The 13,625-nt window shown below is 37.4% G+C and overlaps 1 protein-coding gene and 1 long non-coding RNA gene across 2 annotated transcripts in view; one reads left to right on the top strand and one right to left on the bottom strand.

The window, feature by feature from the left end:
* LOC121382877 (putative glycerophosphocholine phosphodiesterase GPCPD1 homolog 2) overlaps window positions 1-7,614 on the bottom strand; it is a 51,583-nt gene extending 43,969 nt beyond the window's left edge. Inside the window, exon 1 of the mRNA XM_041512548.1 lies at window positions 7,507-7,614. The gene's annotated coding sequence lies outside the window, so the exon portion shown is untranslated. The remainder of the gene's footprint in view (window positions 1-7,506) is intronic.
* A 3,056-nt stretch (window positions 7,615-10,670) lies between these two features.
* On the top strand, window positions 10,671-13,105 carry LOC121384501. The gene is made up of 2 exons (XR_005959402.1): window positions 10,671-10,851; window positions 12,754-13,105. It is a non-coding gene; the product is annotated as an uncharacterized LOC121384501 (long non-coding RNA).
* The last annotated feature ends 520 nt before the right edge of the window (window positions 13,106-13,625 follow it).

Below are 13,625 nucleotides of genomic sequence, written 5' to 3'. Positions count from 1 at the left end.
TGTTTTATTTAACGATGCACGTATACATTTTATTTATGGTTATATGGTGGCAGACATATGTTTCCGGACCACACAGATATTGAGAGAGGCAACCCGCTGTCGCCACGTCATGGACTACTCTTTTCGATTAACAGCAAGGGATGCACCATCTCACAGACAGGACAGTACACCCACGGCCTTTGTTACACTAGTTGTGGAGCACTGGCTAGAACGAGCAATAGCCCAATGGGTCCACTGACAGAGATCGATCCTAGACCGACCACGCATCAAATGAACGCTTTACCACTGGGCTACGTCCCACCCCTAACAGCAGCACAAAAGTGCCATCGGTGACGCCCCCTACCGACAGCAGTTTATATGTCACTGACGGCATGATCATATGGATTAAAAACACTTTAAAATTTGCTTTAATATTTAAAAGTGAAAACTATAGCTAAATATATAAAGTGAAGTTTGTTTTATAAGTTAAAGTTGTTTAAAGGGACATTCCTGAGTTTGCTGCATTGTAAAATATTTCCAACTAATAAACTATTTCTACGATTAAACTTACATATTAAATATATTTTCTTGTTTAGGATATCAGTGTCTGTATATTCAATGTGTTTCTGGTCATCTTAATATTTGTAAGAAGCCCAAACTGGATTTTGTCTTCAAATAATTTTGCACGTACAAAAAAAATAAATAAATTAGGAAATAAAATGAAATTTACGCTGGTACAAATATTAGAACGATCAGAAACACGTTTAATATACAGCCACTAATGTTATGTAGGAAATATATTTGATATGTAATTACAATCATCATAAAGTCTATGTTAGTCAATAACATCTTGAAAATTGCAGCAAACTCAGGAATGTCCCTTTAATATGTCTTCTGTAGTCCGTCGCATACTTTTATAAAAATGTTTTTTTGTAAATAATTTCTCTTTGGTTTGACATAAGAAAAAAAAGTAAGTGTTTTGGAAATAACAAAAATAGACAGTTTTTGTGTGCAACTAAAAACAAATTCATTTAGAAATAAATAAAACTGTAATACATAATAAGTAAACACCTCTTACAGCATTATAGCAGCTATTTTGGTTTATGGAATGGTATATGTTTCTATATAGCGTTAGTGGCTATAACATTTTTATTAATATCAGCAGGCCCATGGATTTTTGTATGTACCTTTGACTGCCTGGGGGAAACATACCTTGAAAAGGACAACCCCTGTTGTCCAGCTCTTTTTCCCAAGATATTTGTTTAAACACTAAACCTGACTGGAGTACAACCATTTTACACAAAAAACACTACTTTTGCATGGACCGGAATTACCACAAACAAGTCTTCAATGTCAACAAATTACACATGTTTACAAACTACATGCTCTCCCCTGTCAACTTCAGTCAAGTAGTTGCCACTTCAAAGTTGTCTGCCATGAAATAATCACAGTCAAACATCAGACTACATGCGCGGACACATTTCCAGATTTTGGACAACCAAATGGGAAGATAACTGTGGCCCACACTAATGCATTCCAATGATATACATATTAAAGAAATGCTCATGTTTTCATGCAATATGGTTTGACTTCTTTTAGCTTATTTTAAAAATTTCCCTGATGAAGCCTGAACAGGTGAAAATTTGCATTAAAGAGGGATATATGACTTTTAAAGGAGGCTTCTAACGTTTTATAGAAAGTGAAAAGAAGTCCATCTAAGCAATTCAATCGTGTACAAAAAGAAACACTTTCTAAAATTTAAGAAATATGGGACTGACTGTGTGTGTGTGTGTGTGTGTGTGTGTCAAAGCATTGCACATTGGAACAAAACAGCTCCAAGTGTAAACATTAGACAAAACGGAACCTACCATTCACTGAAATGGCACCAAAATCTATGACTAAAATGGAAACAACTTTTTAATATATCTGCCCTTCCATTCCCAATAAATAAATAAATTTAAAAATGTTTATAATTATGCTTTTGTGTTCCTGGACCGGCCTCGGTGGCGTCGTGGTTAGGCCATCGGTCAACAGGCTGGTAGGTACTGGGTTCGGATCCCAGTCGAGGCATGGGATTTTTAATCCAGATCCTGATTGAATGCTCCGCAAGGCTCAATGGGTAGGTGTAAACCACTTGCACTGACCAGTGATCCATAACTGGTTCAACAAAGGCCATGGTTTGTGCTATCCTGCCTGTGGGAAGTGCAAATAAAAGATCCCTTGCTGCTAATCAGAAAGAGTAGCCCATGAAGTGGCGACATCGGGTTTCCTCTCAAAATCTGTGTGGTCCTTAACCATATGTATGACGCCATATAACCGTAAATAAAATGCATTGAATGCATCGTTAAATAAAAAAATTCTTTCTTTTTTGTCTTCCTGGAGTGCTTAATACATTATCAGTAGTAATTTCATTACATGAATCCATAATTAAGTACAGATAGCACTTGCTGTAGGTTACATAAGATCAACTTTGTATATTTGTGAAAAATATTGTATTAATATATTTAATTTATACATTCATGTGCTTACAAATTTTCTATCATTTGTTTATATGAGAAATGTATTTTATCTTGATGGGCGAGTTTTTTGTTTTGTTTAAGTTCATAAAAAGAACAAATAAAATAAAACTAATGACACATACAATGTATTGATGTTGTAAACCTTTTCCAAGTTTTTCTTGTTACTTTTACTAGTATGATGTTAATAGGTTATCGGACACCTAAATAAAATATGTACATGCCATGGGAGGGGTTGAATATCACACGCAAAGAGCTTATGGGAGGGAGAGGGTTCATGTCAAACTCTATTAAAATGTACCAGTGTAAACAGTCCAGGTTAGGGTAAAATAAAAAATAAAAATTAAGTTTGTTTAAAACGTTAAATAATTGTATTTCGGTGTAGACCTGCACATGAGAGGGCAGGATGGGTAGTTATGAATGGTTCCTGTTTATTATATGCAATAATAAAAATATGTTTAAAAGGTAGGCAACCATTTTAACCATACTGAGCCAAATCAGTTCTGTTTTTGCCAACGAAAATGGTTCGCTTTTTGTAGTGGTTCCATTTTAACCTGATCCCACTGGCTAAATTTCAGCCAACCGTTTGTGGCTTACGTTTGATAGACTTTGGGATTTTTTTTACTCAACACGTGAAACCGAATGACCTTTTTGAGAACAGTCAAAATAGTTCAAGAAAGTTTCCATCAACATTCACTGTCGCTGAACACAGCCTACTTCATGAATAATAAGTCATTCAAAATTAATTCACATGAAGGCAAGTTTATAAATTTCCTGCTGACTGTTACATTTGTCATTCATTCTCCTACGAAACATGGAAAATATCACCATGAGCTGGCCTGGATTTCAGACTCCAAATGCCGGGAAATAGATTCTCCGGACATCTACAAATCCATTTTTTTTTTATGGGGAAGGCCCCCAGACCCCCCTCCCAATATGGCACCTGGGGCAGGCATAGCCTGCCAGCTCTGCGATCACACATTCATGACTACATACCAAATGTTTTATACCCACACTTTATGAAGTGTATCGGTCAATATCCCTACAGTTTTGGTCGTGGGGTCTTACAACCAAAACTGTTGCCAACCAAAGTTCATCAAAAACATGTAGATATATATATTCATAATTCATTTACATTTGCTTCGTTGACAATCTGTTGTGTTCTTGTTGCCTCAATTTTATGACGGATGTGGTCTTCCATACATTCCACGTTTGTGATGTTCACATGGGATGGATTTCGATGGTATTAATTTTTTTTTTACAAATATTCATTTCCTGGTAGGAATTTAACATTCATTGACAACAAAGTTAAGTAATTACAAATTTTGTATTATTATTTTACTTTGTATTGGACAAGGTGTTGTTAAATTTATCTGGTTGTTGGATTGAACATGCACAGTAGCATTTTCCTGTTAATAGGATGGAATTCGATAGGTCCAGGAAATATGTTTGTCAACTATGCACAGTTGACAAACACTTTAATATTTTTTTTATAACGGAAAAATTCACTTTGTCAAGCCTTCTGGTTCGGTCCGCGTTTTACCAACACCAATCACTAACGCTTGATATCAATACTGATAGTCATTACGTTCATACCAGTGAATAGTTTGTAAAATATCATATCTTTTTTTAATGAACTGATTCTTAATTAACACAATTTATACACTCAAAATTATTTACAATTGTTATGAATGGATTATGAATACTATTCACTTGTTTGAACTTTATTGTTAATGAAAATGTTCTAGAACTGTGAAGAAAAACCTCACAAATGAACGACAAACAGACGACAACAAATCAGATGTTAATTGCGCAAACCATGTACAAGAAAACAAACTGAACAGAGTTAGAAACATAACGCAGTTAGGGACGTTGACAATAAATCATCCAATTTCCAAAATCCAATGTCACCAATGCCAATGGCAACAGGTTGTTTCGCCCCTGTTACTAGATCGCCCGCGTCGTTTCGACCCGGGTCCATTCGTACTGTTAACTGAGTCGGTTCACCCTCATGTAGGGTCTTTTCGCCCTTTTTTAATTTTGTTAATAAAAACATTTATTCATTGATTTATCATATATGCATCAGGGTTTTTTTGGGGGGGGTATAAACTGCTGTCAATAACCACAGAGTTTGGTCTAATACCCGGATGGTTTATACTAAAATTCGAGCAGATCTAATTAATTTTTCTTTTCTTTACTTTTCAGGTTGAAACATCTGCTGAAAATAAAACATTTCCTTTCTTTGTTTTTATTTGTTCCATCTTTTTAAAAATATATTACACTGCACTCACAATGTACACATAAAATAGGTGAAAATATATAAACAGGTTGTTTAAATGGCAAGTAGTCCTAGTCTGATTTCGCCCAGTTCCAGGTGACAGAAGGTAAACAGCTGGATTGCCAAAGACAGAAAGCAAACCCATATAAAGATTTATTTAGCTTATTTATTAACTGGGGGAAAACAAACGAAAAACTCATGATGAATCCGGGCCTGAGCATAGCCTAATGAATTTTTTTTTGGTTTTTTTTTTAAAGGTTTTAAAGTATTTCTATCTCGTTTAAATTACTAATGTGGATATATTCATGTTATTTAATAATTATAAACCCTGCTATTAATTTGAGGAATATACCATAAATGCACGTTCAGAAATACAGGACCCTCAATAAACCAGACTCGACCCCCACCCCACCCTCAATTTTATTTATCACAATCCCATGATTTAACACAAAAAAATTCACCTGAAACCTCAATAGCCTACCTCTGAACACTTGACTAATAATCGCATTTAATGTAAATTTTATTTTTGATAAACTAACAAACAAAAAAATCCTCAAGATTTAAAGGTCTTCCTCAGAAGAGCATCAAAACAATGATGTAGAAGGTAGTCCTACATATTGTTATTATCAATTAAATTAATAACAAATAATTAATTGATTTGAGTGTATCATTTATATTGTATTTGTAATAAAACTTACAATTTATATACACTGCTTTCTTCGTTTTTGTATTCTTATATATTGTTAAAATGACACTAAGTCCTCCCTGTCTGGTCCTTATGTTAATAATTTGTAAAAAGTGTCAATTTGCATTGATCCATTATATATTGGTGACATGCAAATTCCAGTAATATAACGTTTGTTATTCAGCATGTGAAATTACCTAACATTTTGTAATGAATAGTGAATTTCTGGTTGAGAAAAACATATATGGCTTATTTTCAAAAACTATAAATACAAGTTTACAGATTTAGCAGATAACGGTAAATGTTATTAAATAACTTCCGGTGGGGTCAAAGTTTGAGGTTTTTGAGACAACACCACAAGCTTGGAACATGTATGGGGTACCTGTAAAAATTTTTACTAAACTTTTGTGCGAAACTAGGGGTGTTGTAAAAAGGTAGGGGCTGTTATTGTTCGTAAAGCCAGAACCTACATGTAGCTATTCGGGATGGTGTTTTTGTCAAAATTATAAAACGCGTTTGGAGTTGTGGCCCTTAGCTTGGTGGTCGCTACCCTGTAGTAAGGACTATAGATGGACAAGTGGATAACTATTTGATTAGTTTTACAGTTCAAACTGGGTGAGAGTTCATCACAGTCCACTGTAGTTGTGATCCATGAATGAACAAAAAAATTTACACTAATAAATATACACTGGTGGCACCTAAGTCTGCGCACCTAAGCATTTGTGTTATATTTTTAAGTTAAAATCTTTCATTAAAAATATTTGTTTCACCACCACAGTACAATGAAATAATAAACGTGTTACTACTGAAAGTTATTTTAATTTTAATGTTTTTAAACTCAAATAATGAGCGCATTTTTAGTGGGACCCCCCCCCCCCCCCCCCCCCCCCGTATTTACTGGCCTGCATGACGGCACATAAGTCTGCGCAGCAAACATTAAAACAACCACTTCTGTCGCTGATGTTTACAGAAATAGCAAATAAATAATGAATCCGGGTTTTTGTAAGTTCTAAACAACACATACATCCTGTTATAGTCTGTTTTAGAAACATTTAGATTATGCAAATGAGATAAATATAAATGGTGTTCCATGCTCCTTATTTTGGACAACACAAAATGACAGTATAAAAAAGCCAATGTCAATTTTTTTATCAATATTCAACAAAAGTTTGTCTGTTATTAACTGTAAATGAGCACAAATAGTGTTTTAGACATATAGGACAATCAATGATAATTTTGAAACAGACTATAGCTAAAATAGGCCATTCTGCAAGTGCAGAATCAAAATCTGTGTGCAGCCATTTTGCATTGTGTCATGCTGAGGGAAATTACGGATAAAATAAAACATTCATTTCATTTATGGATTCATAAATTACAATAAGGTATGTATTGAAGCTTCTCTGTAAACTTGTGTAAGTTGATATACAAGGTTGTTCATTACAGGGTTGACAGACAGTGTTGACAGGTGATACAAAAGAGGTGATACAAAAACAGGTTGATCTAGGCTGGCAAAAGTATACTTTAGTGCATTAATTCAGAGGGTTTTTTCAATCAAATTGTTATCTACCAGTTTTATACATATATTTACAATCAAGATGTGTTGTTCTAACAACGGTTTTATGAATTAAATTGACGTTGTTTGTTTGTTTACAAACATACCCCAACATTTCTTTCAAGAGACGTAATTAACGTGCGCAGACATTTGTGCCGCGCAGACTACGGTGACATGAGTGTATAATGATAATCAGGGCGAATCGACTCACTTTTAGGGCGAAACGACTCGGTACGAATAAGATTTAGAACGAACCAAACCTGGGTGAAACAACACAGGGTTCGAAATGGTGTCAGGGTGAAACGACCCGGATTCATGCCAATGACATGAATAATAATGTGAATGAGTCAATAACATGACATGGTCCGAAGATCATTCATGGTGTCACTGTCACCTTCTGTAGATAGAAAAAAAACAGATGTTCCATCGGCAACACAGATTTAAATCATTACAATCTATATGTAAACCGCTTGGGTTGCAAAACTACTTTACTTACTCGTTTGTAGATTACTACAGCGCAGCATACACGACACTTTGGACGACCATTGTGTAATAACACGTACAAAAGCAGCCACAGATATGGCTCAAGTTCAGAACATCCGGGTTAGTAGGAGTTATTGCCCTTTAATAAATAAGAGTACCTACTGGTTGGACTATACCAATTCAAATCCCATAGGCGACCATGTTAACGTTTGTGTTTAAAAACACTATATGCAATATATCAACCAAACTATGACCCATAAATATCAGTATTACAACCCCTACCTCAAAGTATTAACTGCAGAAAATGGTACCTTTCATGGCTCATTTTCGGTATAACCAGATGTTTTTACAACACCCCTAGTTTCGCACAGAATTTTAGTACTTTTTTTGACATGTACCCCATACATGTTCCAAGCACAAGGCTACTTGACACAGTGGTACTAGATTAATTAAAATTGTATACATTTTTAGCCCAGATGAAACTAAATTTTTTTACAACCAACACACTCACATTTATAACCAATCACAGAACTTGTGGTGTTAACTTCTCTATCAAAAGTCGGTGCACCTCGAACTTCGACCCAGCCGGAAATTAATTGGTATAGTGCTACCTACTGTGACGATCACCATGTACATATAAATGCTTGCCATGAAAAGCTATTTGTACGTCAGTATCGTCATCACGGTTTCAATATTGTAAAACAGGCCCGTAGCGGGGGGTGGTTGGGTTTTTTTTTGGGGGGTTGGTTTTTTTTATAACCTTAACATCTCGACTGAATGTAAAAGTTGTAGCGAGACTAACAGATTGATATTAACGGCGAGAGTTACAGTAGCGAGCAAATAACCTTTCAACTTCAAGTCCCTCATTCAATCCACCCCCCCCCCCCCCCCCCCCCCCCCCCCTCCTCCATAATCCATAATGTCCACCATGCTACGGGCCTGTAAAGTAGCCTAATAACCAATAACAACAATATCATGGGTGAACCAGTTGCGGTGAGCATATGGCATTCGGTTCTAAAGCATATCAATATTTTTAAACAGACAGTTCTTATTCAATTTGAATAACGCAACCAAAGAAAAGTGCTTTACTTACTTGTTGAACAGTCTCATAAAATAGGTCGCGAACGTCGCTCGCAGTAACAATTATCTATTGTCGGTCGTCGCTCATTTTTGGTTACAGTAAATGAATGCGCTACTAGCTGTCGATGAATACATGGCTGGTTTGAAAGGAGTAATACAACAATGCTGCATAATGACAAGAATTATTGACAGATTATGTAGGCATACATGCATATAGCCTACTATATGTAATATAGGCTAGTATCCAAAATATGCCGGTGGCTCATAAATATGAATATGCTTACAACTTTTCCCCAACTGAAGTGGAACTTTTTAGTCTAATAGCTTAGCTGATTAATAGTGACAGAGCGAATGAAAGTAGCCTACAATTGAGTTATTTCTCAATCTGGCCAGTGCACCACGACTGATATATCAAAGGCCGTGGTATGTGCTATCCCATCTATGCATCTGAAGTTTGGGATGGGTACTCAGTTATAGATTCTGAAAATTTAAGAAAAAGTTCAACCTGAAGCAAAAGGATAATAACCTGTCTACCACTGTTTGCATCTAGAAACGCATTATATTTAGAAACAGGATCGGTTACACCATCTGAACGCCGAACGCCGAAAGGCAAAGAAATTATGTACTATCTTCAAAATAATGAATGGTATTGCTCCCGACTTCTTAGTCATCAGCGTACTATGCACCTAGGGTTGAAAAACCTGTCCACTATACTTTGAGGAACCAACCGATATATTTTGCTTGAAAAAATGTGTTTAAAATGTCATTTATACATTCAACAATTGATCTTTGAAATAGTCTGAAAGCGGAAATACAAAATTGTTAACGAATTTCATCTTTTAATAAAAGCAGTAGCACCAGAAATCGAAAATTTAATGACCATGATGATACCAATAAATAATTATTTGAGCATGTTCACAAATACATTAAACGGACACCACGACTTGACTAACACAATGCTATCTCGTGGTGTGGAATCATTCATTTCTTTGTTCAGACGGATCCGGCTTCTCAAGATCTGTATTTCAGCACAACACTACACCTTCAACGTCTATCGACTGTCAATCTAGGGGTTTTCTTGATGGGATGCAACCCATCTTGTCCCTATAAGCTGTGCACCCAAACGGCCTTAACGAGGCCACTCACGTGGACATATCGATCGGACTTTTAAACTTTTAGATCTGCGTTCAAAAGTTTATGTCGAAATTACTCAATTTTTTAAAATTATTAAATAGTCCGATCCTCTCTTCTTTCTCTTATTTAATTTTGGACTGTCCTTCTAAAATGCTCCAAATTATATAAATATTCGGCCGAGCAGTCAATTCTTTTTATTTTTGGCTTGTAACTTATTATTATTTTTTTATTTTATTTATTCTATTAACTTTTTTACTAATTGCTATTTTCAAAATTCTGCCCATTTTCAACTCTGGTGGGGGAATGATCGCTTCCTTTGGAGCTTTGTTAGAGTACCGAGTCACGTACACCGGTCACGGGCGACCGTGACCTTGGTGTATGGTGACTCGGTAAATAAGACGCGGAGAGGAGGGAGGTGGTGACGTGCGCCGGGAGCGGCTCGGGGGCCAGCGGCGGGTCCTTCTGCGTCGCCGCACCCACCGTCACCACCGAAGAGGACGCCAGTGCCATCGACGCCAGCATCCCCGGATGAACCGTACTCCAACCTTGACATAGCAATGTGTTAGGTTGCGAGGGCGGTTCCACCGACCTCCACGCCACGGGCGCCGACTCCGGTGCAGCGGTCGATTATACGGACCGCTCCTGTAGAGTCGGCGCCAGGACTTGCTGTCGCTGTTCCGGCCCCATTGAAGAAGAAGGCGTTTTCACCGACCGTCCAACCAGCCAAGATGAAACCACCAGCGGCGGTAGTCACCCCCCCCCCACACACACACCCACCCCCCACCCCCACACCCGAGGAAGACGAATGGACTCTAGCGATCGCCAAGATGCACAAGACGCTGCATCAGTATGTGCAGGGGGACACAGAGGATCCAAAGACTCTTCATGGCAGCGAGTACGAGCTACACAACAAGCTGTTTGGACAACAACACGCCGTAGTCGTGACGCACAAGAGGCAGCAGACCTTCAGACAGGCCATACTTTATAAGAAGTTGGACAACCGGAACCTGCACAGGGTGATCCGGGTGGTCTGCGGCCCCACGTACGGAACTGTAGTTCGTGCTCTGATCAACCGACAACATCTTCTGCCGAACCTCCGGGAGTCTCCAAGCTCGCCAACGTAGACCAACCTTATCTAGGACAGGTAACCTCCTTTTTGGCCTTAGTTGGACTTCAACATTTTTGGCCGCGGCTCAAAAATTTATGTTTATTTGTTTAAAAATAGTCCAACGCACTTCATTTTGGCGCCCGTTCAATTGCTCAAATCACCTTAAAACCTCTTAGTCAAACTTACTTTTGGATTTAATTTCTTAGTCCGGACATGATTGGATAGATAGATAATATTTAACATGCTCATATGCCACTAAGGATTCAAGCATGTCTATCCCGGGGCCGAGTTCTGGAAAGCCAGGGCTCCGCTCTGGGACAGAAAAAATTAGTGGGCAATTTTGAAATTAAGCTAAAAATTAAACTAAAAATAGGGGGAAGATTTAATATTTATTTTTTGATGGGCAGCCAAAGTAAAATAGTTAAGCCCTATTTGGGATGAGGAGTGGAGGTGTAGGTTGAGGTTAGGGCCTGTGCCACAGGAAGTTTCTTTATAGTTATATAAAAAGGTAACATTACTTATTTATTAATTAAAAGAAAAAGTATGAGAGTACATCCGTCCTATCGGGAACTTCAGTGTGGCCAAAACCCGGGGGGGGGAGGGGGGAGGCGGAGGGGGGAGAGCCATCCCCTGGACAACCCTAATTCACCCTACGGCCTAAACCGCTTACGTCCTATGGCCTATCCTATTTCCAGAAGGTGCCCCACCGGGGAGTCACTTTTGCACCAATCTAACAATGCCTTAGCAGTGACTCCCCTGGGGAACCCGTTTAAAAAAAAAAATCTTCTTTTTAAATCTTCTTTAAATTAAATATTAACTTTAGTTTGATAAACAAAGGCGACCAATAACCTGTCAATTACTGGCTTATGTTCTATTGTTGGATTTAAAATATTAAAAGAGTTAAATTCAGTATTTTTTTTTTTTTTAATATTTAACCAGTTTCAGTCTATTTTGGCTATGTTTAGTACAGTCAACCAAAAAGTGTTGTACATCTTCAATTTTATGACATACTAAACAACTGGGTGAATTTATCTTTCTAATTTTAAATCTAAAATCATTTAAGCCCGAAGAGACACCCAATCTTAATCTTGCAATAATTTTAGTAACTTTAACATTAAAAGAAACTGGTCCAGGATTGGTCACCTTTGGTTTAATATAAGCATGCCACACTCTGGTCCTGTGGTCCCACTCGTTCTGCCACAGGCGAACAAAGTGTGGCTCAGCTATAGAATTTATCTCATTAAAATTATGATTAACTGAAACACCGACAGTGGTGTCGTGCAAGCTTTTCTTAGCATTAGCATCCGCCAACTCATTGCCCGCAATTCCTATATGCGGCGGGACCCACTCAAGGACAAGGTCAATCCCCTTGGCAACAATATCCTTATAAATTTTGCATACATTTTGGACAATTTCAGGTCTAACACTATGGGCTCCATCGATTGCCTGTAGGGCACTGAGACTATCAGAGAAGAGAACATATCTATTCGGGCTATTATTTTTATGGTATCTATCGATCCACTTCAGGGAATAAAGTATGGCTATTAATTCTGTAGTATAAACTGAGATATTATCTGATAGCCTAGCCCTAATAGCTATAGATTTTTTTAGATAATTCAAAATTCTTAATAATAAAGGCCATACCTGTTTTCCCAGTGGTTGGATCCTTTGACCCGTCTGTATAAACCTGTATCACATCCGGGTAAAATTCTCCAACCACTGCTTGAAATATAATTTTCTTAAAATTTGGGTTATCTGTTTTATTAATCTCTTCCCTGATGTGGTATTGTACCCTGGGAGTGCTGACCTGCCACGGAAGGTCAATACTAACCTTAATTCTAATTAGTGGCAGGCCAACAATTCCAAAGTCATTTGCATAGTAATTTAATTGTGAAACAATAGATATGTCTCTATCTCTGTTTATATTTATTTTAACAGGTTTAAGATTGTTGACTGGAGAGTCCGGTACAAGGCTTCTGATCTTATTAATATATTTAAGTCCTTGCCTGATTCTCCTAAGGGCCAAAGGCATTACACCCAGCTCAACAAGGACACTGTCATATGGCATACAGATAGTGCCCCCCAACAATATCTTGAGTGCTCTACCATAAACGCCATCAAGTTTTCTAAGCTGAGTCTGGGAGGCACAACCAAAGGCCTGAGCACCATACTGAAGTCTGGACACAATAATATAAATGAATGAATGTTTAACGACACCCCAGCACGAAAAATACATCGGCTATTGGGTGTCAAACTATGGTAATGCAAATAAATAAAGTGATGATCAATATCAATATAAAAATTCAAGGTTTAAACAAAAACAGTGTAAAGAACTGTGCAAAAACACAAATATCACAGAATTTTACGGATACTGAATTTTACTCAAAACTTCAATTTTGTGCTGTATTGGCCATTCTCAAAGAGAATGTTACATCCCTGCACCACGGTGAGGTTACAGCACGCGCAGGGGGGACACAATAAATGCCTCGAAGATCATGAGCAGAGTCGTCCTATCAGCGCCCCATGGTGTGCCCGATAAAACCCTTAATAGATTAATATATACTATACAATTACCGGTCACCTCAGTGATGTGTTCTCCAAAACTAAGATTGTGGTCAAAGATTACACCCAGAAATTTGACCGATTGCACCTGGTTAATAATAACCTCATTAAATCTTAATTTTAGATCGCATGCCGCTTTAAATTCTATTTTTTTTATGAAATACAATACTTTTAGTTTTGGCTTTGGATATGGTAACACCCCAAGCTCTAGGCCAAAGAGCCAAATTATTTACATCCGACTGGAGATC

This window comes from Gigantopelta aegis, chromosome 10, assembly GCF_016097555.1.
Source record: "Gigantopelta aegis isolate Gae_Host chromosome 10, Gae_host_genome, whole genome shotgun sequence".
Taxonomy (NCBI): Eukaryota; Metazoa; Mollusca; class Gastropoda; order Neomphalida; family Peltospiridae; genus Gigantopelta; species Gigantopelta aegis.
This window is presented reverse-complemented; position numbering and strand designations above follow the sequence as displayed.